At 36.5% G+C, this 24,856-nt stretch overlaps 1 long non-coding RNA gene across 1 annotated transcript in view; it reads left to right on the top strand.

The window, feature by feature from the left end:
• The window catches only part of LOC122678245, a 115,304-nt gene extending 90,667 nt beyond the window's left edge, over nucleotides 1–24,637 (top strand). The window contains exon 5 of the long non-coding RNA XR_006336049.1: nucleotides 24,389–24,637. This is a non-coding gene — a long non-coding RNA (uncharacterized LOC122678245). The remainder of the gene's footprint in view (nucleotides 1–24,388) is intronic.
• The last annotated feature ends 219 nt before the right edge of the window (nucleotides 24,638–24,856 follow it).

Here is a 24,856-nt window from a genome sequence, read left to right as displayed (position 1 = left end):
AAACCTATTACTGTAGCCCTTTAGCTGAGGGTAATTTATAGGTAGACCAGTAAAACATGTGTTCCTCAATAATACAATCAATCACTTTACCTGGAATCTAGCCACTCAGCAATGTAATGCTCTAGTATGAATCTAAATTCTTTTTCTAGCTGCTATTAGTCAAATAGCTTTTAATGACTTCTACTATTAGACGACAGTTAGGGCTATTTAAATCTATAATTTGTCCCACATTTCTTCTTAAACAGGCATGGAATATACATGCTGACATTGCTAACACTGCATATATTCAGAACAGGGAAGGCAAATGGTCATAAGACATGGACTTTGAAAGCATTAATAATTCAGAAAGAAAAAAATCTGCCACTAACATTTTTTTTCCATTCCTGTAATAAAGTATAATAAAGTAAACTTCATCCTTTTAGTGTACCACTCTGTGAGTTTTGACAAACACATACAGTCATGTAACCGTGATCATAATCAAAATATGGAACAGTTTAGTGAAAGGAATTCAACCATACATATACATGTATCCATTTGTTCACCTGAAACTATCACAATGATGTTAATCAGCTATTAACCAATTAAAAAAAAGTTTTTGGTGTTAAAAATAAAAATAATTTTTTTTAAAAAAAAAGGGAGGAAAAATGGAACAGTTCAATAATCTCAAATTTCTTCCTGCCCCTTTATAATCAACCCCTTCCACACACTCTGTCCTTGGCAACTACTGATCTGTTTTCCATCCCTATAGTTTAATGTTTTCCAGAGTGTTACATCAGTGGAATTTTGTAGTATATGGTCTATTAAGTCTGTGATCTTTCACACAGAAAAATGCAACTGAGATCTATCCATGTTGTTGTTTTACTAGGAGTACATTCCTTTTTCACTGAGTAGTATTTCATTGATTGGATGTACCTCAGTTTGGATTGACTCCAGTTTTCAGTGATTACTAATGAACCTACTATGAATGTTAACATATATATTTTTGTGTAGACATAAAAGTTCATTTGGCTTGGGTAAATACCTAACAGCAGCGTCACTGAATTGTATGATAAGAGTATATTTAACTTTACAAAAAACTGCCAACTGTTTTGAAAAGTGGCTGTTCCATTTTGACTTGCTATAAACAATGTATAGGAATTTCAGTTGCTCCACAGCCTTGTCAGCAGCTGGAATCTTTATTTTGTATGTTTGTTTTAGCTCTTCTAACAAAATTGCTGTGGCATGACAGTGTGGTTTTTAACTTGCATTTTCCTAATAACAATGTTAAGCATCTTTTCATGTTCTTATTTGCCATTCCTATATTTTCTTTGATGAAGTGTCATTGTAAATCTTTTGCTCATTTTTTTAAAGATTGGGTTTATAGTTTTCATATTACTGCCTTCTGAGAGTATTTATGCAAACTGGATACAAGTCTTTCATCACATGTGATTTCAAAAATTTTTTCCAGTTCATAGTCTATGTCTTTTAATTCTTTTAGCAGTGTCACACATAGGGCAAAAGTCTTCATTCCAATGAAATTCAATTTATCAATCTTTTTTTTTTTTTCCTACTAGGGATTGTGCTTCACATATTATATCTAAGAAATGTCTGCTTAATCCAAGATCACAAATGTTTTCTCCTATGTTTTCTTCTAGTCTATAGATTGTTCATGACAATCTTGTTTAAAATAGATATAACATTAATGAATTTCAATGATATCTGAGTAAAAAGAATGGACTATTATTTTTTTTAATTTAGAAGAATACTGAATTTAGTACTTTATATATTGGAAATTTCTGAAATCAGAATCTCTCCCCTAAAATATAAAAAAATCACACACTACAACAGTCATTTGTTCATTCATTAATTAGTCAAGTATTTATTAATACTTGATTATACTTGATAATAAATAGCCTTACTATTAATTAATAGCCTTACTATTTTCCAATTACTCAGTTAGATGGTGTGGTAATAGAGTTAAAGATGTAGTTGATCCTTTCCCTCAAGAAGTTCTGCATCTGTGTCCTATATAGAACAGAGAAAGTGAGTGAAAACATCCTAGCACAGTATGATACAAACAAGAATTAGGGTGGTGACCAGAAGCCATATAAGAGAAAAGCAGGACTCAACCCAAAATGATAGAGCACCCGTGAAAGGAAGGAGATAAAACTTGTAGCCCTGAGGAGCACACAGTTTGGTGGAGGAGATGAAAATGTAAATACATAAATAATTAGTTCATTACCAACATTCTAAGTGCTATGAAAGAAAGTTACAGAAAATGAAGACAATACATAATAAGATATAATTATTCTACGAAGTTAACAGAAGACAGTCCTAACAGTGTAACATGCAAACTGGAATCTGAGTGTAATTAGAAATTATCTTAGAATAAAAATTCAATGTTCCAGATTGAGGAAATTGCACATTTAAAGACCCAAATACTAACTATAATAAGACACTGATGCAAGAAATTAAAGAAAACACAAATAAATGGAAAGAAATCTCAGATTCATTAGTTGAAATAATTAATGTTATTAAAATGTCTATAATACCCAAAGTTATCTATAATAGTCAATAAAATCCCTATCAAAATTCCAATAGTATTTTTCACAGAAACAGAAAAAAATATCCTACAATTTGTATGGAACCACAAAAGACCCTAAATAGCCAAAGCAATCCTGATAAAAAAAAAGAACAAAGCTGGAAGCATCACACTGCCTGATTTCAAACTATACTATAAAATTATAGTATATAGTAATCGAGGTAGTATAGTACTGGCATAAAAATAGGTGCATAGACTAATGGAAATGTAATCAAGAGCCAAGAAATAAACCCACACACATATGGTCAACTAATATTTGACTAGGGAGCCACTAAGACTCTCAGAGGAGGAAACAGTCTCTTCAGTAAATGGTGATGAGAAAACTGAATATCCTATCTCAAAGAATGGAATTGGAGTCTCTCCTAAATCATATGCAAAAATTAAGGAAAAAAGTATGAAAGACTTAAATGTAAGTCCTGAAATCATAAAACTCCTAGAAGAACATAGGCAAAAAGTTCCTTGACCTTGGTTTCAACAATAACTTTTTAGATATGACACCAAGAATGCAAGCAACAAAAGCAGAAATAAACAAGTATTACTTTTGTTGTCTTGTCATTTTTTTTGTTGTTGTTTTTAGTTGCTATGTCATGTCCAACTCTTTTGCAATCCCATAGAGTATTACTACAGCAAACTAAAAAGGCAATACAGCCAAAGAAATGAACAACAAAATAAAAAGATAATCTACTGAATGAGAAAAATGTTTGCAAATCAAGTGTCTGATAAGGAGTTAGATCATAGATCTATAGATCTATGATCTATAAGGACTTACAACTCAGTGGTAAAAAACAAACAAGTCAATTTTAAAATGGACAAACGACCTAAATAGATAGTTTCCAAAGAATATATACAAATGTCCAGCAGATACATGAAGTTATCAACATCACTAATCACCACAAAAATGTTAGTCAAAACTACAATGAGAAATCTCTTCACACCAGTTAAGATGGCCATTACACAAAGATAAGAGTTTACAAGTGATGACAAGGATGGTGGAGTAAAGGGTACCTTTGAGCACTCTTGATAGAAATGCAAATTGGTCTAGCTATTATGGTAAACACTAAGGAGATTACTCCAAAAATTAAAAAAAGAACTACTCTGTGATCCAGCAATTCTACTTCTGGGTATATATTTGAAGGAAATGAAATCACTATCTTGAAGAGATATCTGCACCCTCATGTTTGTTGCAATTATTTATCTCAATAAAACTGAAAAAAAATAAAAGAAAGTTTAACATCAAAGAAAAACAATAGAGTATCACTCATAGTACAATACAGTCCTTTAAACTGAATAAATAACTTTATGAAAATCACTCATGCCTTATTATATCTTTGACTATGAAATGTTATCAAAAAACCACAAACTTAAATTTGAAGATATGGTACATGTTTTTGAAAAGTTAATCAGCTCAGCAAGACAAATGAAAGAGCGGAGAGGCAACTGAACAGTGTAGATGAGGCTTTTATGAGCCAAAATGAGAGTGATCAGGCGCTGGAGGGTGAGGAAAGTATTTAGGTGTTCCAGGCAGTATAGTAAGTGCTCTGTTATTTTTGTTCAGTCGTCAAGTTGTGTCTGAGTCTTTGTGACTCCATAAACTGTAGCCTGCCAGGTTCCTCTGTCCTTGAATTCTCCAAACAAGAATACTGGAGGGCATAACTATGCCATTCTCCAAAGGATCTTCTCGATCCAGGGATCAAATCTAGGTCTCCTGCATTGCAGGTGGATTCTTTGCCATCTGAGCCATTTAAGTATTAGCTGACCTAAAATATATTGGTTCCTGCTATACAACCTAGTGATTCCATATTTCTATACATTTCAAAGTGATCACCACATAAGTAGAGTTTTGGTATGTCTGCATACAAAGGTATTACATAGTTATTGACTATATTCCCCATATTGTACCTGTCGTACCCATGACTCATTTATTTTATAATGGAAGTTTATACATCTTAATCTCCCTCACTTATCTCTCCTCCTCTAAAGATTTATCTATTCAAATCTTCTAGTACTTTTACAGTATTTTTGATTGATGAGTTATACGAGTTCCTTATATTTATTGGATATTAACCCCTTATCAGATATATTGTTTGCAAGTATCTTAACTTATTTGGTAGGCAGCATTTTCATTCTGTTGATAGTTTAAACATTTTAGTTTGATATAGTCCCATTTATTTACTTTCACTTTTGTTTCCTTTGCTTGGGATATGGAGATATAGCTAAAAAAATATTACTGAGATTGATGCAAAAGAGTAATGTTTCAGAAGATTTTCTTTTAGAAGAAAGAAAGGTTTCTTCTAGAAGGTTTATGATTTAGGGTATTGTATTTAAATGTCTTCAATCCATTTTGAATTTATTTTATACATGATGTAAAAGAGTAGACAGCTTGATTCCTTTGCATATATATGTCCAGTTTTTCCAACACTATTTATTGAAGAGGTGGTCTTTTCCCCAACATATTTTCTTGTCTTCTTTGTGGTAGATTTGTTGTTGCTGTTCAGTTGCTAAGAAGAGTTCTGGGCTTCCCTGGTGGCTCAGACAGTAAAGAATCCACCTGCAGTGTGGGAGACCTGGCTTCAATCCTTGTATTGGGAAGATCCCCTGGAGGACGGCATGGCTACCCACTTCAGTATTCTTGCCTGGAAAATCCCCATGGACAGAGGAGCCTGGTGGGCTACAGTCCATGGTGTCGCAGAGGCAGACAGGACTGAGAGACTAAGCACAGACCGACTGTTTGTGACACCATGAACTGCAGCCCACCAGGCTCCTCTGTCTTTCATTATCTCCCAGTGTTTGCTCAGATTCATGTGCTGGAGAAGACTCTTGAGAATCCCTTGGACTGCAAGGAGACCAAACCAGTCAGTCTTAAAGGAAATCAACCCTGAATTCACTGGAAGCACTGATGCTGCAGCTGAAGCTCCAATCATCCGGCCACCTGATACCAAGAGCCGACTCATTGGAAACGACCCTGATGCTGGGAAAGGTAGCAACAGAAGATGAGAAGATGAGATGGTTGGATGGCATCACCAATTCAATGGACATGAATTTGAGCAAACTCTGGGAGATGGTGAAGGACAGGGAAGCCTGGCATGCTGCAGTCCATGGGGGTCGCAAAGAGTCGGATATAACTGAGCAAGTGTACAACAACAACAACATATATAAATACATGATGCCAAGTATATATGTATATACATGTATGTATACAATATACATATTAAGTCCATCTTATCCATTTAAGGCCAAGGTATCCTTGTTGATTTTCTGTCTGGATGATCTGTCCACTGATGTTAAGGAGGTATTCAAGTCCTCTACTATTATCGTGTCACTGTCGGTTTCTCCCTTTATGGCTGTTAATAATTATTTTATACATTTAGGCACTCATGTTGGGTACATACATATTTATAAATGTTAACTCTCCTTCTTGGATTGATCCCTTGATCATTATGCAATTCTCTTTTTCACCTCTTGTGACAGTCTTTGTTTTGTCTATTTTGTCCTATTTTGTCTGACAGAAATATTGCTACCCTGGCTTTATTTTCATTTCTATTAGCATGGGATACCGTTTTCCATTCCCTCACTTTCTGTCTGTGTGAATATTTAGATTTGGAGTCTCTTTTATGCATTATCTATTTGGGTCTTGGCTTTGTATCTGTTCAGCCACTCTTTTTATTGGATCAATCAGTCCATTTACATTTAAAGCAGTTATCCTATGCATGTACTGACTGCCATTTTGTTCATTGTTTGGGGTTGTTTTTGTAGTTCCCTTTTTCTTCTTTTTGTATCTTTCTGGTGTTCTGATTAATTTTACTGTTATGTTTGAATTCCCTTCTTTTGTGTGTGTGTGTGTATCACATTACAGACCTTCAGTTTGTGATTATTATGAGCAAACCATATATTTTATATACATATATATATTTAAGTTCCTGATCTCTTTATTTAAAATTCATTTTAGTAACCCTGCATTTTTACTACCTGCCATCCATGTTACTATTTTTGACATCATATTTTATATCCTTCCAAGTATCCCTTAAGTACTTACAGATACGGATGATTTTACTGCTTTTGTCTTCTTACCTGCCTACTAGCTTTATACATTTTGATTTAGTGCCTTTACATTTGCTTTTACCAATAAGAGCTTTCCTTTCAAAATTTTATATTTCTAGCTATGGCCCTTTCTCTCTCTTTTTTTTTTTATTATTATTATTTTTTTTTCCAGTGGGTTTTGTCATACATTGATATGAATCAGCCATGGATTTACATGTATTCCCAATCCCGATCCCCCCTCCCACCTCCCTCTCCACCCGATTCCTCTGGGTCTTCCCAGTGCACCAGGCCGGAGCACTTGTCTCATGCATCCCACCTGGGCTGGTGATCTGTTTCACCATAGATAGTATACATGCTGTTCTTTTGAAATATCCCACCCTCACATTCTCCCACAAAGTTCAAAAGTCTGTTCTGTATTTCTGTGTCTCTTTTTCTGTTTTGCATATAGGGTTATCGTTATCACCTTTCTAAATTCCATATATATGTGTTAGTATGCTGTAATGTTCTTTATCTTTCTGGCTTACTTCACTCTGTATAATGGGCTCCAGCTTCATCCATCTCATTAGGACTGGTTCAAATGAATTCTTTTTAATGGCTGAGTAATATTCCATGGTGTATATGTACCACAGCTTCCTTATCCATTCATCTGCTGATGGGCATCTAGGTTGCTTCCATGTCCTGGCTATTATAAACAGTGCTGCGATGAACATTGGGGTGCACGTGTCTCTTTCAGATCTGGTTTCCTCAGTGTGTATGCCCAGAAGTGGGATTGCTGGGTCATATGGCAGTTCTATTTCCAGTTTTTTAAGAAATCTCCACACTGTTTTCCATAGCGGCTGTACTAGTTTGCATTCCCACCAACAGTGTAAGAGGGTTCCCTTTTCTCCGCAGCCTCTCCAGCATTTATTGCTTGTAGACTTTTGGATAGCAGCCATCCTGACTGGCGTGTAATGGTACCTCATTGTGGTTTTGATTTGCATTTCTCTAATAATGAGTGATGTTGAGCATCTTTTCATGTGTTTGTTAGCCATCTGTATGTCTTCTTTGGAGAAATGTCTGTTTAGTTCTTTGGCCCATTTTTTGATTGGGTCATTTATTTTTCTGGAATTGAGCTGCAGGAGTTGCTTGTATATTTTTGAGATTAATCCTTTGTCTGTTTCTTCATTTGCTATTATTTTCTCCCAATCTGAGGGCTGTCTTTTCACCTTGCTTATAGTTTCCTTTGTAGTGCAAAAGCTTTTAAGTTTCATTAGGTCCCATTTGTTTAGTTTTGCTTTTATTTCCAATATTCTGGGAGGTGGGTCATAGAGGATCTTGCTGTGATTTATGTCGGAGAGTGTTTTGCCTATGTTCTCCTCTAGGAGTTTTATAGTTTCTGGTCTTACATTTAGATCTTTAATCCATTTTGAGTTTATTTTTGTGTATGGACAACTTGGATGAAATGGACAAATTCTTAGAAAAGTATAACTTTCCAAAACTGAACCAGGAAGAAATAGAAGATCTTAACAGACCCATCACAAGCAAGGAAATCGAAACTGTCATCAAAAATCTTCCAGCAAACAAAAGCCCAGGACCAGATGGCTTCACAGCTGAATTCTACCAAAAATTTAGAGAAGAGCTAACACCTATCTTACTCAAACTCTTCCAGAAAATTGCAGATGAAGGTAAGCTTCCAAACTCATTCTATGAGGCCACCATCACCCTAATTCCAAAACCAGACAAAGATGCCACAAAAAAAGAAAACTACAGGCCAATATCACTGATGAACATAGATGCAAAAATCCTTAACAAAATTCTAGCAAACAGAATCCAACAACATATTAAAAAAATCATACACCATGACCAAGTGGGCTTTATCCCAGGAATGCAAGGATTCTTTAATATCCGCAAATCAATCAATGTAATACACCACATTAACAAATTGAAAGATAAAAACCATATGATTATCTCAATAGATGCAGAGAAAGCTTTTGACAAAATTCAACACTCATTTATGATTAAAACTCTCCAAAAAGCAGGAATAGAAGGAACATACCTCAACATAATAAAAGCTATATATGACAAACCCACAGCAAGCATCACCCTCAATGGTGAAAAATTGAAGGCATTTCCCCTGAAATCAGGAACAAGACAAGGGTGCCCACTCTCACCACTACTATTCAACATAGTGTTGGAAGTTCTGGCCACAGCAATCAGAGCAGAAAAAGAAGTAAAAGGAATCCAGATAGGAAAAGAAGAAGTAAAACTCTCACTGTTTGCAGATGACATGATCCTCTATATAGAAAACCCTAAAGACTCTACCAGAAAATTACTAGAGCTAATCAATGAATATAGTAAAGTTGCAGGATATAAAATTAACACACAGAAATCCCTTGCATTCCTATATACTAACAATGAAAAAACAGAAAGAGAAATTAAGGAAACAATACCATTCACCATTGCAACAAAAAGAATAAAATACTTAGGAGTATATCTACCTAAAGAAACAAAGGACCTATACATAGAAAACTATAAAACACTGATGAAAGAAATCAAAGAGGACACAAACAGATGGAGAAACATACTGTGTTCATGGATTGGAAGAATCAATATTGTCAAAATGGCTATTCTACCCAAAGCAGTCTATAGATTCAATGCAATCCCTATCAAGCTACCAACGGTATTTTTCACAGAACTAGACCAAAGAATTTCACAATTTGTATGGAAATACAAAAAACCTCGAATAGCCAAAATAATCTTGAGAAAGAAGAATGGAACTGGAGGAATCAACCTGCCTGACTTCAGACTCTACTACAAAGCCACAGTCATCAAGACAGTATGGTACTGGCACAAAGACAGAAATATAGATCAATGGAACAGAATAGAAAGCCCAGAGATAAATCCATGAACCTATGGACACCTTATCTTTGACAAAGGAGGCAAGGATATACAATGGAAAAAAGACAACCTCTTTAACAAGTGGTGCTGGGAAAACTGGTCAACCACTTGTAAAAGAATGAAACTAGAACACTTTCTAGGCCCTTTCTCTTTTGCTTAGGGAAGTTGCTTTAACATTTTTTGTAAAGATGGTTTAGTAGTATTGAGTACTTTTATCTTTTATCTGTAAAACTTTTGGTTTCTCCACCAAATTTGAATAAGAGCCTTGCTGAGTAAAGGTTTTTCCCTTGGTTATAGGTCTTTCCCTTCCATCACTCTTAATATATCATCCCTGCAGACTTTCAGCTAAACTGTCAGCTGGTAACCTTATAAAGTTCCTTTGTATGTAAATTTACTTTTCCCTTCCTGCTTTTAAAATTCTTTTTTATCTTTAATTTTTGTGATTTTAATTGTAATGTGTGTTGATGTGACCCTCTTTGAGTTGATACTGCTTGAGACTTTAAGTTTCCTGGACCTGGGTATCTGTTGCCTTTCAGGTTAGTGATGCTTTAGCAATTAATTCTTCAGATATTTTCTCTGCTCTTCCCTCTCTTCTCCTTCTGGAACCTCTTTAATATGAATGTTAGAATGTTAGTATACTTGATGTTTTCTCAGAGGTCTCATACTATCTGCATTTTTTATTTATATTTTTCTTTCTTCTTTTCAGCGATTTCCACTCCTCTATCTTCCAGCTCACTGATCTGTTCCTCCTTATCATCTAATTTACTTTTAATTCCTACTAGTGTATTTCTTATTTCAGTTATTGTATTCCTCACCTATTTTTAGTTCTTTATACTTTCTAATTCTTTGTTTATAACGTCTAACTTCTTGATCTCTTTATCCAATCTTCTGAGGTCTTTGAACCTCTTTACAGTCGTTATCTTGAATTCTTTATAGGGTAAATTCCTTATCTCCACTTCATTTAGTTGTTCTTCTGGGGTTTTATGTTATTCCTTTGGAATATATTCCACTGTTCCCTCATTTTGCCTAATTTGCTGTTTTTATTTATATATATTTGGTAGATGAGTTATGCTTTCTGACCTTGGAGAAGTGGCCTTTTGTAGGAGACCGGCTATGAAACTCAGCAATGCACTGCTCTCCTTTCACCTGATAGTATGCTCCTGGGGGTGCCCCCAGTACGGGCTGCATGGGTCCTTCTGTGGCAGGCTGACTACTGTGGGTGGTATGGTAGGTGTGACTGGTCCCTAGTCAGGGAGGTTGCCGAGAAATGCCTTGTGCAGAGGCTGCTGGCCTTAGGAAGGCAAGGTCAGGCCACAAGGAGGCTGGCTGCAGGGCCACAGAGGTTTGTGGGACTAGCGCTACCCTACTGGTGTATAGAGCTGTGTTCTGAGTAGGTGGGTGTGGGGTCTGAGGTCACAAACCTAGTGCTAACCTGCTGGCAGGCAAGGCCAGGTCCTGACCTGGCTGGCTGCATGCTTTATGCTGCTTTAAAGCTTATGTTGACCAGCAGACATGTGGGGTTAAATCTTGGAGTGGCCAGTTCAGGGGCCCAAGGTGTTCTGTTTCATGATTCCTTATTTATACATTTAGTTGTAGAAGTCTTTCTGTATTCTTCTGGTCTTTCTTATCAGTAGTTGTTCTGTAATGGTTGTAATTTTGGTGTTCCATGCGAGGAGGTGAGCTCAGGGTTTTCAAACTGTGCCATCTTGGCCATTCGCCCTCTAAGATTAGTATACTCTTTTAAACACACTCAATCTCCAAAATAAAACAATTGGTCACTCTTTGTCAGATTTCCAATTAAAAAAATATATATAGGCTATAAAATGTATGAGACCTTAAGATAGTGACATTATACCTCTTTTTATCCCAAACAGGTCTTATCAGAGTATCTCATATACTAAGGAGGCTTACCAAATGGACAAACTGATTTAATCATTTTCCTATCTGTGAATTGTTATCAGCATAAATAAAATCTCTGTTCTTCACTTTCTTTGTCCTATGTTCTAAAAATTTAGTAAGTGATCAAAGAGTGTGCTAGGTGATACTATAGTTTGAGTCAGTGCATTTCTACCAAATGCACAAACTCAAATGTAGTCAAATTCAAGCACACGCACTCATAAAAAGGATGAGAGAGTAATAGAGACAGAGATAGAGAATTAAACAGCATGAACAGTTCACTTGTCATTCTACTCACTGAGCATATGCCCCAGAGTGAGCATGAGATGGAAAATGGGATTCTGTCTTTTCCTCTGCTGAGTTCACTTCCCACGCATCTCTTTTAGTGATCATCTTGCTGCAGCTCTGAGTATTCTAGTTTTTAAAGATGTGTATTGCATATAATACGCTTCCTAAATTCAATGCAATTACTTCATCTGGTGCTCAACCAAAAAAGAAAAATCTATCTGTTCCCAAGCTAGAAAGAAAAATTGGCTGTACTGGACTTATTGAGACACAGTATATCAGTTTCAAACTTGGCATTTTCCTAAGATATTTTCAAGGGCAAGTTTGCCTGTACTCAACTTTTGCTTTACCTGCTGACTCTAAACATTATGCCCACTTAAGATGCCACTCTACAGCATGGCACTCCACTGTACCCTGAAAACACTTTGACTTTGACATTTAATGTATTTTATGCAAGGTATTCTTTATTCACAACTGATGATTTTTTAAAAATATCTAAATTGCCTGCCATGATTTATAAACACTTTTATAAGCACTATTATAGATAATAAATATAAGGGGGGGGTCACAAAAAGGACAAACTTTAGTACAAAGGTCACACACATGTGCCCAGAGGGGTCTTAAAGGGAACAAGTGGAGAATCCTAGACTTCACAGGGTATGAGGTCTGGAGAGGCCTGGAGAGGTAGAACAGGAGGGGCTCCAACCCACTGTTTCAATGCTGGAATGGAGGTTCAGTGTTGCCATTTTTTTTCATGAGAAACTGAAAGTACGGATTTATATAGGAAAGACATCCAAGGGCTTTTAACAATAATAGCAAATCCTGTGGGTTAAGACCACAAGGCCACAACAAACAAGATCCACTTGTCTAACTTAACCTAATGACCATCTATTTGCAATCTTTTCACTATCATACCTTTATCACAAATAAGTGGCTTTTTATGTAAAAATATAGCCATCTGAGCCCATGCAGTGCTTAATTAACATTCTGCGATTAAATAATGTATGGTTTTCTTTCTATTGGGCAATTATGACATTTTGCTGAATCAGGGAAAATGCAATTTTCAGTTTGCTTGAGAAAAAGTATTTAATACCTCTCAGCATATAAGAACATTTTAGCATGATGCCAAGTTTGTACCTAGAGTTCTTTCTTTCTTTTGATTAATGAGAAGTGTTTCCAGTTACCTATTTACCTATGAATTAAGGAATAAATTAAATAGTTCCCTACACCTGTAAGACAAGTTGGACTTATTCTTTATGGGATCATCATACTAGATTATCATCATACACACCTGCAAAAAAAATGATGGTTTTTCTATCTCAAAGAAAATCTGGTAGCCTCAACATTAGACCTTCCATATGAATCAGGAAATTATTACCATAGGATGCATTTCTAAGAGGGGAGTACAGGACTCTAACAATATAGTGTTGGCAGAAAATTGTCTGACTCTGGTATACACAGCATCTAAAGCCACAGCTTGGAGGTGGAACCCTTACATTATTATTCCATACCTACCAAACCTATTTGCTCATTTATGTAATTGTTCTTGGAGCACAGAAACCATCAGAGGGGAATAAGTTCAGGAAGGCAAATTATACTTCCTAGGGTTATAAGAGATGTGGCGCTCAATAGAGTGGAATTACTTCTCCAGTAAAATAAATCAGAGGGCTTCCCAAACTTGTTAAACCTCTAATCATAAATGATGTTTACATTTCCTGTTGGTTTCTAGTTTTACATCCAACATAGGGCGAGGAAAAATATCCAAACCCATTCCAGAAATGAAAGGCAAAATCTGTCTAACAATTTGATGGGCCCAAGTAGTTTGGTCCCAGAGATTATAAATCTGCCTCTTATATCAGTCTTTCTGACTAGCACGTTTTAAAACTGCATGCAAAATAGTTCAATTAAAACTATTGCTTGTGTAACTATTCTAGTAATGTAAAGGTCTATTACAGTATAACTTTGAAAACAAATAAGAGTTTAAATACAGGAAATTTCTCCTATAGATCTAGAATGAACTCTCATAAATGGAGATGCAGAACGCAGCATTAATCCTGTTGGGGCAGCACATATCCATCTATCACTTCTCCATCAAACTGTGGAAACTGCCAATTTTTTCTTATAGGAAATATAGGGGTATTGATTGATATTGACTTATTTTGATATTCAAAATGGTTGTTATTCTGTGTTTGTGTCAATGTCAAGAGAAGAGTGTACACTTTCATGACCAGCAACAGGGAACATTCCCCTCCCCCAACATTTAGGAGCAGCCATCTCTAACAAAGAAATGCTTAATTACAGCCCTATGTCACACCTATTTTAATTTTTAATTTTTTTTCAAATGATTATTTATAGTTCATACACAAGAGCTGTTTGAACAAACGTCTGCATTTTAATTTCACAAGTTCAGAGTTCTATGCTGTGTTTTTTTTTTCAAATCTTCAGAGATACCCAATGCTGGTGGGTTTCAAAGATACAAACTAATCTGCACAGTTGGGGTGCTATATGTCATCCAAAGATCATGAAATTAATGAGGTCAACTTTAAAGGAGCCAAATTTTCTTGAACTGGTTTAATTTGAGCAAAGGGACTCGTTTTCATGTAGTCTTAAAACATTTTTATTAGAACTATTTAATTTTATGACATTGGTCCAAAGAGTTTGCTAAAAGTCAGGGGAAATCTCCCATATTTCTTCTCTCCCTTTCTCTCTCTCGGCTATCCATCTGTCTGTCTGTCTCTCTCTCTCTCTCTCTTACTCTCCTATTCTCCTTATATTGAAATAGATTCTGATTTATTTATTTACCTACAGTCCTTTTCACCTACAGTACTCAGATTTAAAGGGCATTTAAAGATTTAAGATGAGTTTTGAATCTTAAAATCATGAACACCACTGTAAACTTTGAGTACATCTCTACATGTTCATCTGTTGCCGAAAGTTATTTTAGAAGTTCCTACTAAGTGGGTAAAAAAATTTCACCTCTTTCAATGTTAAACAAAATAACTATTATTTCTAACAGGTATCATAAGACATGGGCCTCCCTGGTGTCTCAGCATTAAAGAATCCGCCTGCAATGCAGGAGACCTGGGTTCGATCCCTGGGTCAGGAAGATCCCCTGGAGGAGGGCATGGCAACTACTCCATTATTCTTTGCTGGAGAAGCCCATGGAGACAGGAGCCTGGCAGGCTGTGGTCCATAGGATTGCAAAGGGTCAAACACAACTGAAGTGACTGAGCATAGCCCAGCACACAGCACATCGTAAGACACGGGTTTTAAATTCATTTCCATAAATTGGAAGAGAAAAATTCTTCAGTTCTCTTGTCATTAATGCTGAGCTAGTCTCTCATGGAGCTCTAATGAAATGACTAATAAGAAAGTCATTTGGAATAATGATAATAAAAATACACCATCATAAGCCTGGCCTTTCAGTTGCCCAAACTCCTTGACTGCTGTTATTCTACTGGTAAATCAATCAAAAGTGTCTAAGCGCCTACTACGATTGTGGGCGCTGGGAAATAAAATAGGCAACATTGTCCTTACCCTGAACTGATTTAAAATCTCATTAGCAAAATACAATACATACAAATACATATACACACACATATACACTCAAGCTTGTGAAAAGTCACATATGTGTGCTTAAAAATCATAGTTAATATATTGTATTGTGTGGGACTGACACCACGTGTTATATAAGGGAGAGAATATTTTTAGCTGAGTAATTGGAGACGAATTCACAGGAGGTAGTGTATGACTGGCTTTGATGTTTGGGTAGAATTTCATTAAGTATGGAGCAGCATGTGCATGTGTACTCTGGATTTGGTGGGAGAGAGGGGGCAGTTTCCTCCAGAAAAAGGAACCAAAGGTATTAGACTGTACTATCCACTTTAAGAGGACAATGAGGATGTAGCCTGGATGATCCAGGGTGCACGGAAATGTGGATTTTTAGTTATTAATTAATTTAAAATGTTAAAAGACTTTTGAGTGAGAGAATATTAGGTACAAGGTATAATTCTTTGATGTTTAATTTCCACAGTATTATAAAGAATATATTAAATATTCCTATTCAGGGGCCAAACTTTGACTTGCAATACATTAAATACAAGATGATTAGGAGCTGGATCAGAATGGTAGCAATATAAACAGGAAGAAAAAGTCTAAGATAGGCATTTTATTTCAAAGACACTCATGTCCCTTGAGTCAGTGATGCTATCTAACCATTTTACCCTCTGCTGCCCCTATCTACTTTTGTCTTCAACCTTTCCCATCATCAGAGTCTTATAATAGCCGTAGAGGAGGTTGAAGGAATAAATAAAGACCTCATGACTGAAAGGCTTAACACCAGAGAGAATACTCTACCACTTCTTAATTTACCTTAAAAAGTGTATTTTTTAACAAATATTTTTAACGGTATACTATTTGTCACACACTGTGCAAGTCCATGGTCGTTCAACGAGGTTTGCAAGCTTCGGAGGAAGATAGATAAATAGATAGATATGAAATATCCAACACATATCTATTAATTATAGGTATTTATAGAAAAAAACATTCTAAATGTATGGACATATATGCATATTGTTGTTTTTCAGTCAGTAAGTCTTGTCCAACTCTTTGAGACCCCAAGAACTATAGCCGTCCATGCTCCTCTGTCCATGGGATTCTCTAGGCAAGAATACTGGAGTGGGCTGCCATTTCCTTCTCCAGGAGATCTTCCCAGACCAAAGATAGAATCCACATCTCCTGCACTGACAGTGGAATCTTTATCACTGAGCCATCAAGGAAGCTCCACATACGCATAATACATGTGTATATTATACTATACATAAAATACACATACATGTAATTTAAATATGTATGTTTTTGTTTTTGTTGTTGTTCAGTCACTAGTTGTGTCTGACTCTTTGTGACCCCAGGGACTACAGCACCGGAGGCAACACCCTCCTTCACTATTTCCCAGAGTTTGCTCAGATTCATGTTCCTTGAGTCAGTGATACTATCTAACCATCTTCTCCTCTGTCACCCCTTTCTGTTTTTGTTTTCAATCTTTCCCATCATCAGGGTCTTTTTCAATGAGTTGATTCATCCCATCAGGTGGCCAGAGTATTGGAGTTTCAGCAATAGGCCTTGCAATGAATATTCAGGGTTGATTTCCTTTAGGACTGACTGGTTCGATCTCACTGCAGTTCACGGGACTCTCGAGAGTCTTCCCCAGCACCAGTTCAAAAGTATCAGTTCCTCAGCTCAGCTGTCATGATGGTTCAACTCTCACGTCTGTACACAGCTACTGGGAAAACCACAGCTTAGACTATACAGGCTTTTGTTGGCAAAGTAATGTCTCTCTGCTGTCTAGGTTTGTCATAGCTTTTCTTCCAAGGAGCACGCATCTTTTAATTTCATGGCTGAAGTCACCATCCATAGTGATTTTGGAGTCCAAGAAAATAAAATCTGTCACTGTTTCCACTTTTTCCCTTTCTATTTGCCAAGAAGTGATGGGACAGAATGCTATGATCTTAGTTTATCGAATGTCAAGTTTCAAGCCAGCTTTTCCACTTTCCTCTTTCACTCACATCAAGGGGCTTTTTAGTTCCTCTTCATTTTCTGCCATCACAGTATTATTATCTGCATATCTGAGGTTGTTGATATTTCCCCCAGCAATCTTGATTTAGGTTGTAATTCATCCAGCCTGGCATTTCGCATTATGTACTCAGGATAGAAGTTAAATAAGCAGGGTGACAATATACAGCCTTGTCATACTCCTTTCCCAATTTTGAATCAGTCAGTTTTTCTATGTGTGGTTCTAACTGTCGCCTGTTGAACCACATACAGGTTTCTCAGGAGACAAGTAAGGTGGTGTGCTATTCCCATCTCTTCAAGAATTTTCCACAGTTCGCTATGATCCACGCAGTAAAAGGCTCTAAGGTAGTCAATGAAACAGCAGTCAATGTTTTTATGGAATTCCCTTGCTTCCTCTATGACCCAATGAATGTTGGCAATTTGACCTCTGGTTCCTCTATCTTTTCTAAGCCCAGCCTGTACACCTTGAAGCTCTCGGTTCACATACTGCTAAAGCCTAGCTTGAAGGATTTTGAGAATAACCTTGATAGCATGTGAAATGAGTGCAACTGTAATATGGTAGTTTCAACATTCTTTGGCATTGTCCTTCTTTGGTATTGGAATGAAGACTAACATTTTTCAGGTCCTGTGGCCACTTATGAGTTTTCCAAATTTGCTGACCTATTGAGTGCAGCAGCCTAAGAGCATCAGTTTTTAGAATTTTAAATAGCTCAGCTGGAATTCCATCACTTCCAACTAGTTTTGTTTGTAGTAATGCTTCCCCGGTGGCTCAGTAGGTAAAGAATTTGTCTGCAATTTGGGAGATGTAGGTTCAATCCCCGAGTTGGGAAGATCCTCTGGAGGAGGGCATGGCAACCCACTCTGTATTCTTGCCTGGAGAATCCCCATAGATAGAGTCTAGTGAGCTGCAGTCCATGGGGTCGCAAAGAGTTGGACACAACAGAGCGATTAAACACAAGCACAATAATGCTTCCTAAGGCCAATATGACTTCACACTCCAAGATGTCTAGCCTTAAGCGAATGACAACACCATCGTGGTTATCAGGGTCATTGAGAACTTTCTTGCATAGTTCTTTGTGTACTCTTTCCACATCTTAATCTCTTCTGCTTCTGTTAGGTCCTTACTGTTTCTGTCCTTTATCATGCCCATCCTTGTCTGAAATATTCTCTTGATATCTCCAATTTTCTTTAAAAGATTTCTAGCTTTTCCCATTCTATTGTTCCTCTCTATTTCTTTGTATTGTTCATTTAAGAAGACCTCCTTATCTCTCCTTGCTATTCTCTGGAAGTCTGCATTTAGTTGGGTATATCTTTCCCATCCTTCCTTAATGTTTGCTTCTCTTCTTTGCTCAGCTATTTGTAAAGCTTCTTCAGACAACCATTTTGCCTTCTTGCATTACCTTTTTTTTTTTTTTTTTTTTTGAGATGGTTTTGTTTACTGCCTCCTATATGATGTTACAAACTTCTGTCCATAGATTGTCAGGCATTCTGCCTACCAGATCTAGTCCCTTGAATCTATTCGTAACCCCCATTGTAAGGGATTTGAGTTAGGTCATACCTGAATGGCCTAGTGGTTTTCCCTATTTTCTTAAATTTAAGCCTGAGTTTTGTGATAAGGAGCTCATGATCTGAGCCACAGCCAGGTCCAGGTCTTCTTTTTACCGATTGCATAGAGCTTCTCTATCTTTGAATGCAAAGAACATAATCAATCTGATTTTGGTACTGACCATCTGGTGATACCCATGTTTAGAATCATCTCTTGGGTTGTTGGAAAAGGGTGTTTGCTATGACTAGTGTATTCTCTTGACAAAACTCTGTTAGCCTTTGCCTTATTTCATTTTTCACTCCAAGGTCAAACTTGCTGGTTATTCTGGGTATCTCTTGACTTACTAGTTTTGTATTCCAATCCCCTATGATGGAAAGGGTTTCTTTTTTTGGTGTTAGTTCTAGAAGGTGTTGTAAGTCTTCATAGAAATGGTCAATTTGAGCTTCTTTGGCATCAGTGTTTGGGGCATAGATTTGGATTATTGTGATGTTGAATGGTTTGCCTTGGAAACAAACCAAGATCATTTTGTCATTTTTGAGACTGCACCCAAATACTGCATTTCAGACTCTTTGACTATGAGAGGGTCCCCATTTCTTCTTAGGGACTCTTGCCCACAGAAGTAGATACCATGGTCATCTAAATCAAATCCATCCATTCCCATCCATCGTAGTTTACTGATTCCTCAGATGTTGAAGTTCAGTCTTGCCATCTGCTTGACTCTGCCCAATTTACCTTGATTCTTGGACCTAACATTCCAGGTTCCTATGAAGTATTGTTCTTTAGAGTGTCAGACTTTAATTTCACCACTAGACACACCCACAACCTAGCATCATTCCTGCTTTGGCCCAGCTGCTTCATTCTTTCTGGAGCTATTAGTAATTGCCCTCCAATCTTCCCCAGTAGCATATTAGACACCTTCCAACCTGGATGGGGGGGTGGGGAGCACATCTCCCAGTGTCATGTCTTTTTGCCTTTTCGTACTGTCCATGGTGTCCTCCAAGAAAGAACACTTCAGTGGGCTGCCATTTCTGCCTCTAGTGGACCATGTTTTGTCAAAACTCCCCACTATGACCCATCTATCTTGGCTGGCCCTTCAGGGCATGGCTCATAGCTTCACTGAATTATGCAAGCCCCTTCACCATGGTAAGGCTACAGTCTATGATGATGGAAAATATGTATTTTATTATACATATACTCATTAAGTGCATACCCACACTTATGAGATGAAGACTGATGTTAATCAAATAAATGATATATTAATTATAGTCAAATGATAAATATATAATTTTGAACTCTGATAAGGCTTATAAAAGAAATGGAGGAAGCTATGCATGCATGCAACAAGAAGACCTGTATGAGTTGGGATGGTTTGAGGAAGTTTCTCTGAGGAAGTGATTTTAACTAGGCAAATGATAAAAGAGTATTCCTAAGAACAAGAATAGTGTGGGTCCTGCTTGGGAAGGGGAAATTATTAGTTCATTTCTGAACAAGTTGAGTTTGATGCTCCTTTGAGACATTCAATTGGGAATATTGAATCATTACATAGAAGTACAGGTCTGACACTCAGAGGAACAGTCTAGGCTGCAGATCTAAATGTGAAAGTCCCTAGCAAAGAGATGAGTCATAGATATGGATAAAAACCACTAGGAAGAAAATTTACAGTAAGAGGCTTACAGGACTTAGAGCAAGCCTGGAAATCTGCAATGTTCAGAAGGGAAGCAAAGGAGGATATACTTGCCCAGGAGACTAAGAAGCTGATGGTTGGGGGGTGGGGGGAATGTGGAGGATATAGTGTGAGAGAATTAAGAGAGGGATTGTTTCCTGCTGGAAGTGGTTAACATCTTTGAAAACTGCTTTGTGGACAAAGGAGTTGAAGCCTGAAAAAAACCTCCTATTGGATTTAATTACATGAAGGGCATTGTTGGCCTTGATGAAAGTAGTTTTAGGAGGAGGAGAAGGAACAAAAGCCAATTATTGTTGGATACGAACTGAGTGGGAGGTGAGAAAGTAGACAGCTAGGTTTGAAACATTTGGCAGTTAACAGACTTAATAAAATCAACTTTTTGAAAGGAAGAATAAGGTTTCCTTGTTCTTGTTACTTTAATGTGTGTGTCTGTATATGTGTATGTTGTTAGTTTTTAAGGAAATAACAAGTCAGTTTTAACCAACTTGAATTTGGGAGGATGGCAGAAACTTTATAAAGTTTCAAACATCTATAGAGGAGCACCAAGGTTCAAGAAAGAAGACAGAGCTGGAAAAATGAATTAGGTCATCATCTCAAGACGAGTCATGGCTCCAGGAAGGCTTTAGTGAGAAGAGAAAAGCATAGAGAAAAACTAAGAACTCAGAGCCAGTCTTAGCGAAATTCTCCATTTAGGAAAAGAAGCTAGAAGTGAATCTGGAGCCTAGAAATGAAGAAATGTAAAAACAGTCCAAGGAAGAGACAGAACAATAAGGTTGAAACCAAATGAGCGATAAGATTTTAAAAGAACGAAGACTTCCAAAATATGTAGAAATTCTTAATTGCGCCATTTGTAATTACTAACACTTAAGAACTATTTATTCAAGCCAATTTTTTTTTTAAATTTGAATGTTTTTAAATTGTGATGACACACCCCCCTGCTTTTTTTTATCCAGTGTGGGTTTTTCAAAACAAAAATTATGATAAAAGTAAAAAGTCAAGTAGTGATGAGAGGCTAAATAGAAAATAAAATATTATTCTGAATCTCCCAACCAAAAAGAATCATCATTACCTTTAGGTAAGATTAATTTCTGGCATCTCAATGTTCTTACATAGATGGAAGATAATAAATAAGGATATATGGAATTAGAGCTAGATGCTGGAGAACTTGTTATCTGAAGAGACCTATCTGGTTAGATTCTTAGCCAGCTAGGTATAAATAGTTATAACTGCTTTAAGTAATAATTTTGGAAGAATGGAATCACATCATATGAACTGTTTTAATACAAATATAAAATTATTTTCATTTGAATTTAAGAAAAAGAAACAAGTGGGAATAAAATGCTAGAATTTACCTAATTGTTTCTTCTATGGAGAGGTATTAGTTCCTAAAAGAGCTTGCTTATCTGAATATAGAAAAATGTTTTAAAATTTGTAATATTCGTATTTTAACTACAAGTTTCAAATTTACACAAATCTATTGACTTTCCTTCACGATAGATGAATAAATTAGTGTTAGACAGTTTCCTATCTCCTTTTTTATATGTTCCATGATTCTTATTTTTCTCCCTTGCCTACTTGATAGCATTTAAATTCTGCCCTTTAGCTATATGCTCCTCTCTAGTCATAATTTTATATCTTAACCAATTCAGAACTTAAATTCTCTTTCTTTTGACATGTTTCTCTATTTTTCAGTTTCATCTTGATTCATCTTCTGGCCAGCAAGATCCAGGCAGCAGTTTGGGGCCTTATTTATTTATTTATTTAAACAATGTTTTCTTTGTTGCATTCCCTAACTTCTTCTGAGTATAAAGTGGTCTGCTAATTGCCTTTCATACTAAGAGGTCAACTAGACTGAGTATAAAATCTTGGACCACACCATCTTTTTCTCAAAAGTTTTAAAACATATGTATTGTCTTCTGGTCTTTGGTTCTCTTTAAAATAAGCTTGAGGATAGTCTGATATTTAATCTGTTTCCTCCCATGTTGTTTATATGATTATTTCCTTGATACTGATATTTAGCAATTTCACCAAATGTGTATCATCTTTTCTAAAGACACAAAATACCCTTTTTAGCTGTAAATTAAAGTCTTTTTTCAGGACTCTTTCTTATATTAGAATGCTTTTTTCCTTTCTGATCTCTTCTTCAAGAACACAAAGTATGCATCAGTAAGATATCTTCTGCATTCTCTATATCTTCTTCATTACTATTTTTGTATCTTTGTTATTTCACATTTAATTTTGTGTGTTTTTTCCCATTATACCCACTATATCTTTGTGCTTTAAGTTACTTCTATTATATTTTAAATTGCTTCACAATATGGCTTTGCTTCCAGTGTGTTATATTTGTTTCTTACATTTCTTTTCTGAGGACTAGCAGCTGGCCACTGTGACCCTGTGGACTGTAGCCTGCCAGGTTCTTCTGACCATGGGATTCCCCAGGCAAGAATACTGGAATAGATTGCCATGCCCTCCTCCAGGGGATCTTCACAACCCAGGGATTGAACCCACGTCTCTTATGTCTCCTGCACTGGCAGGCGGGTTCTTCACCAACACTTATGTATAGTGTTATAGATATATATGTGACACTTCTTTGAGAATAGGAGAAGTTATTTATTTAAATTTGTCCTGTGTATTTTTAGGTAAGGATGTTTACTTTGCTACCATTTGCTTATATCCATTTCCACCTTTTTTCCTCACAGTTTATGTGTTGGTTTCTAAGTTTTACTCAAATTTGAATGAGGCTAGCTGCCTGCTGAACACTCATGTATAGGAGGGTTGGGGAGAAGGCGCTATAGGATAGGTAAGTCCAGAGTCTAAATGGAAATGTGTGCTTTCAGATACTCTCATATCAATTCAGTTATTTCCCTTTTCCTAAGGGCATGACTCCCCTCCGTGTGCAAGTAGTGATCGTGACTCACAGAAAATCCTTTAATGTCGAGAGTGTTCCCCGAGCAGCTGCCTCCGCTCCCGACATCACCTCTGGCACTCACTCTTGCAAAGAGCTCTAGGCTGCGGTCAATAGCAATAGGGAGCGTCTGTTTAGTTTCTCCTTCGGTGCCACCTCTTGCCGTTCTGTGCTATTAAACAAATTCTACAGGGAGGTTCTGTGCTTTTCTGCAGTCACTACACCCCCTGGATCTTGTCATCTTGAATCAAACAATCATCAGCTATGCCCTTCTGGAGTGTAACTTTTACTTTTGGAAAAAATCGATATCCATCAATGTTCAAGAAGGCACACATTGGCTCTCAGATGCTGCCCTGTTTAGAACCAGATTTCACATCATTTGCTGGGTGTGTAAACAGTTAGTAGTTGGAGATTACAGTCATCTTTTTTATTTCATTTTAACCAGTTTTTTTCTTTTTAAAATTTCTAGTCATTGTTTTTGACGGATTTAAGAAAGGAAAAGAATAGCAACCCTGTTATCTTAAACTGAAGTTCATGTGCATTAATTTTAAAATCCTGGGACAATGCAGCTCTTTAATAGTTGTGCAAAGAGAGGATATACTATTGTGATTCCTCAAAGAGTTTAATGGGTTGCAAAAAATTGCAATTGCAGGAAAGGAAACTCTCCATTTTGAAATTGGGATCTTTACGGTATATAGAAAAAATAAAGAAAAAGATTGGCCTAAGTGTAGAGGTAAAAGTTATTCTGGCATCATTAAATGTAAGAGAATTTCAGATGGATTATTTCTAACATGATACCTGTGAACCTTTATAGACGTGGACCCTTTCACCTACTTGATTTTAAGTGCTGGTCCTAACACTACCTATTTCATGTTACAAGGAGGAAAAAAAGAAGTTTCTGCCTGAAAGATGCTATCCTTTACAATGCATTTTCTCCCCCAACCTGACCCTGTGGTGAAGTCAAAATGACAAATTTGTGACATCATAATAATTTTTTTTCTCCAGGAACAAACTGTGAAGCCATTAACACAGGATGGTGACTTCACTGCAGGATCAAACAGAGCAGCTGGCTAGAGAGGAAAAAGGGAGCGTTCTTTTTCAAACACACATATATCTTCAATAACAACCAGGGAAATTCAGAAAATTACTGTCAAAGTAAATTGCATTTTGTATAAATGCCGTCTCCTTTCAAGTTTGCCCCAGCCTGCTCATGCCTCTTTATTTAGTGGAGTTGCCCTTTTCTCCTAAGAGACCTTTAACAAAATCTCCTTTTATATTTCATGTATCATTAAAATGACTTAAATGAGTTGGAATGGGATACGCCTGACATTTATTTTTAATTATTTACATAAATAAAGAGGTGTTCTTACTTTATACCTACTGCAGTTCTGAAAATACATTTTACTAAGTGGATTTAATGCTCATGTGAGTATAAAGCACTCAACAGGCAATACCTATTCAGTTTTTTGTTCA

This window comes from Cervus elaphus, chromosome 20, assembly GCF_910594005.1.
Source record: "Cervus elaphus chromosome 20, mCerEla1.1, whole genome shotgun sequence".
In the NCBI taxonomy this organism is placed as follows: domain Eukaryota; kingdom Metazoa; phylum Chordata; class Mammalia; order Artiodactyla; family Cervidae; genus Cervus; species Cervus elaphus.
This window is presented reverse-complemented; position numbering and strand designations above follow the sequence as displayed.